At 44.4% G+C, this 4,774-nt stretch overlaps 1 non-coding gene across 1 annotated transcript; it reads right to left on the bottom strand.

The window, feature by feature from the left end:
* Positions 1-322: 322 nt before the first annotated feature.
* Positions 323-429, bottom strand: LOC120677061. Its single transcript, XR_005676128.1, has one exon. It is a non-coding gene; the product is annotated as a small nucleolar RNA R71 (small nucleolar RNA).
* Between the last annotated feature and the right edge of the window lie 4,345 nt (positions 430-4,774).

Genomic DNA, 4,774 nt, shown 5'->3' with positions numbered 1-4,774 from the left:
CCAGGTCCCGACTGGACCAGAGGTTAACACCGGAGGAGAAAATTTCGAGATCAAGACGGGTCTCATTATGATGGTGCAGGCCAGCCCATTTTGTGGCAAGGCCAATGAGGATGCCAGCGCTCATCTCTAGCAGTTCTTGGAGCTCTGCAGTACTTTTGTTATCAAGGGTGTATCGCAAGATGCAATCCAGCTCTGTCTGTTTCCATTTTCTCTCTTGCGGAGAGCGAAGCAATGGTTTTATGCTAACAAGGCTGTTGTGGATACTTGGGACAAATGTTCCAAGGCGTTCCTCTCGAAGTTCTTCCCGACGGGCAAAACCAATGCTCTTCGTGGTCGGATTTCGAACTTCCAGCAGGCATCAAATGAGTCAATTCCGGAAGCTTGGGAGAGGCTTCAGGAGTATATTCTGGCATGTCCGCACCATGGAATGGATAATTGGCTCATTCTACAGAACTTCTACAATGGGTTGACATAGTCATCCCATGATCATGTGGATGCCGCTGCGGGTGGAGCTTTCTTCTCGCTGACCATTGAAAGAGCTACATCATTTATCGAGAAGATGGTTTCCAACCAAGGTTGGAGCGATGATCGCCTCCAACCGCGCCAGCGAGGTATGCACTCCGTCAAGGAGGCCGACATGCTTGCTATGAAGATTGATCTCCTCCTCAAGAAATTTGAGGATTATTCCCAAGATAAGGCTCAGATGCAAACACTTCAAGCCTTGGAAACTCGCATGACGTGCGAGGTCTGCGGGAATATTGGACATTCGGGCGACAATTGCCCAGAAACCCAAGAAGAAGCCCTAATGGCAGCAATGGGTTTCGTCCACAACGAGGTAAGGGGTGGAATCAACCATGCCCATATTACCAAGGAGGTAATGGGAATTCGATTCTTTCGGTCCTAACCAGCCTACCTTGAGAGATCTTGTCTACGGCCAAGCGAAGTTCAATGAGTCCCTTCAGAAGAAGTTGGCCGCTACAGACAAGTCTATGGAGACCATCCATGCCAAGATGGATGGATTCTCCACTGCTATGAAGAACCAGCTGAGTTTCAATAAGGTGTTAGAAACTCAATTGGCTCAACTAGCTGCTACTACACTTGCAGCTGAACTAGGAAAGATTCCGGGGCAACCTGAATCAACTCTAGAAAGCGTGAATGTCATCAATGCTATGTGGAAAGAGCCCCTTAGCAGGACATCCCTCAGCTATGCAGAGAAGCTCACACGCCCAAGAAGAGGTGCGTGGGGCGAGTTGGCAGCCACAATAAGAGATGATCCCGGAACCCCAGTGATCAGCTGCTCAATCTTTGATTATGAATTTGATCACGTTCTTTGTGACCTTGGAGCCAGCATTAGCATCATGCCCAAGGTGACTTTTGAGAAGCTATGCTATCCATCAATTTCCCCTACCACTATGTGTGTTCAGCTGGCAGATTCCACGATAAGATATCCAGAAGGAGTTGTGGAAAGATTAATGGTAAAAGCCAAGAATACCTACATATTGGTGGACTTCGTAGTCCTTGATATGGAAGGAGATCTTGGAATTTTGCTCATACTTGGGCGACCATTCCTCAAGGATACAAATGCTAGAATTGATGTGGGGAGAGGAAAAATCAGCCTCCGTATCATGGGAAAGACCATGAAATTTAAGTTCCAAAACAAGAGAGGTATTCCTGATTCATGAGGATAGTGAGAAACAAGGGCTATGGGCAGATACCGGTTGGGATGATCAAGACTATCACCCCTCTTCCAAGCCAACTTGGGAGGATTGGAAAATTCATACTCCACCAACCGACCCAGTGGAAGATGAACAGAAGATCCCTGACTTCATCACAAATATAGTATGGGAAGATCTGGAAATCGTCTATCCAGCATCCGAGGATCCTATTCCTGCGCCGCCTATGCCACCAAAGAAGACCAAGAATGTGTGGCGCAAAAGAACAAGACGTCATCGACCGCTACTACTTCTCTAGGTACGGACGAAATGACCTCAACCTGATCAGGTATGGAGAAAGGTCCTGCTTTTTTACCCTAAACTAAGAGCTAGCTTGGGGAGGTTCCCTCCCCTAAGTCAACTATATCCCTTTATTTGCTTTCAACAAAAAATTGATAAAAACTTTCAAAAACAAAATAAAAATTTACTGCTTTATTTCCCTTTTCCATGATGCGCGGTAAGAATGTTTTAACTCCCTTTTGATAAGTTGAAAGGATGAGTTTTGCTTTGCTCTATCATGTCTGCTGTGCCTAGTTTGAAAATAAGAGTTCTCTTGAGTTTATATTCGTTGGTTATACAAATATGTTGCCAATAAACCTGAAAGTTTCGTGGGTTGCATATGCTTGATCCGAGTCTAAGTTGTTGTGAATTTAGATATGGTAAATAAGGTTATGCAAGCTTGTTCTAGTGATGCTTGAAGTCTGGAGTTGTTTTCGAAAAAAAAAGAAAAAAAATTAAAAGGCAAGTTTCCCAGCGATATGCAATGTCCTACCAAAGCCATATGTCATATTCCTTGAAAAAACCCTTATACATATGCTGCTTGATATTCTGTTGAGTTTTGTCAAATTGGGTGACCCTAGCAAGATGCTCTTCATGCTTTCTCGATCATAAGCACGTACACGTCCCATCCATTTGTTATATTCCTACACTGGGAATTAGCACCACCATCCACTTCACATCTATAAATGCTCCATGTCTTGGTGATCTCTCTCGTAGTACATTCCTGAAATAAAATAAAGTCAGATTATGGTTGCCCTAAAAAGAAGAGAAAAGATGGCATGCCAAAGAAGCATGACCCAAAAAAAAGGAGAGAAAAAGAGGGTAACCATGTCTCAAAAAAAAAAGAAAAAGAGAGAGATAGGGATGATTCGAGAGAGAAAAACCATTACCTCAAGGAGTAAGCCATATTCATCCATCTATCCATCCATTCATACACTTGCACCTTTTGATCGAGATTGCATGACTTCTTTCTCTATGGACCCTCTCTTTGACTTTACAATAAATAGAATACAAGTGTGCTCTGTTCTTATCCTACCTTGAGCTCCAGAAAGGCTTGTAGTAGTAGGGAAGATCAAAGGCAAACACTGCCCTGGTAAGGAAATACAAGATGAGTACCTCGAGAGAGTTATCCAGGAGCTTTGCCATGTTTTCAAAAAATCTTTCAAAAAAAAGTGTCTCCATATGGATTGAGGATCTATGAACAAGTAAGTACTACTTTATGCATTATTCTAACTCTCAACAGCCCAAGACAAGGAGACAGCTAAAAAGCCCCATGAGGGAGTAAGATAATTGAGCAAAGGTATGCTAACCAACTTATTTAAGCTTATAGATGAATCTCTTTGCTTCAGACTATGACATGACAGGTAAGGTACGAGTCAAAGTGATTTTTTGATCAACAACCTAATTTGTCCTACTTTGCTCGGGACGAGCAAAGGATAGCTTGGGGGATCTTGTTGACGCTCACTAACGACCATTTCTAGGCGTCAACTTGATCAGAAAATCATGAGAGTTTGCATTTCTTACACGCATCCTTATCCAATAAAGTTCCTAAATCACACTTTAACTTGTAGAATATGCAAGTTGTGTTTTCAAGCTAATATGCAGGTTACAAGCACACTTTGGCCCGACACAAAAACACAGAAAATATCAGAGTACCGATTCAGGCTCAAATGGACCAAGTGAAGCCCAAGAACTGAAGCAAACCCAGTTGGGGCAGGCCGTGCCTTAACTTTAGGACAAGGGGAGACCAAGACAAGCCCACTCTAGGAAGTTAGGGGCGGTTGGCGGCCCGAGCAGGCCGACCAACCTACCTGGTCGGCCAGCCAGGCCCGTGGGCCCCACCGCCTCAACCAAGGCACGTGGCGCTTCCCGGTTGGCTCACAATGTCGGTTTGGGGTGCTGCGGCTGGTGGCTCCCTACTATAAATAGAAGGGGGTAGAGAATAGAACACACACACACACCACACACCTCTTCCTCTCTTGCATTCCTTGCATAGTCTTTAGGCTTAGTGGAGTTTAGGAGAAGTCTAGGAGTCATCGAGTCGCCGGAGTTCCTCGAGAGTCTGGTATGGGTTCATCTCTAGCTCTCTCTTGTAATATTCGGTCGTTTGTAATAGAATTAGACTATGGTTACCGATATCTGCTTGAAGTATATTCTGAGTTATTGAGTATCCTTCTTGTCATGGTTGCGTTATTATTCAATGCTTGCATTGCATGATCACCTGTGCTGGAGATGGTTAGTCTTTTGTTCCTAGAACTCTATCAACTACTCCAGTATTCATATGATTGCTCTAGTGCGATGTCTGTCCATCTGGAGGGTGGGGGCTCCGCGCGGGACACTAGAGTATCCCTTACTAGTGTAGACATGGTGTCTAGATCAGCTAAGAGTTGCTGGATGTCAACTATATCCACGGTTTGTAGAGGTAGCCGGCAGGTGGTGACAGCCCTGTCCGAGCCTTTTAGTAATCCTCCACGTTCGGTATGGGGGGTAGGAGGTACATAAAGTCGCCGGGGTGGAAAGGGTTCCTCCCGTTACTTCAATAGCGATCTCCCTGTTGTGTAGTTTAATCTTTGACGAGCTAACTAATGAGAAAGTGTAGATATAGCTAGCCTAGCACAGCTGACTCGAGCTCTGACTTTTACCTTGCTCCCGGCCTAAAGTAACCTTTATTCTTTTATCCAAGAGAGTAGTTTGTGTGTGTGTCACACTACCTCCTACCATGTTATTATCTTACCCCTGTTTATGCATGAGAATATCCAATCTAGATAGAGCTCACCAACTGA

This window comes from Panicum virgatum, chromosome 5N (genome assembly GCF_016808335.1).
Source record: "Panicum virgatum strain AP13 chromosome 5N, P.virgatum_v5, whole genome shotgun sequence".
Classification (NCBI taxonomy): Eukaryota; Viridiplantae; Streptophyta; class Magnoliopsida; order Poales; family Poaceae; genus Panicum; species Panicum virgatum.
This window is presented reverse-complemented; position numbering and strand designations above follow the sequence as displayed.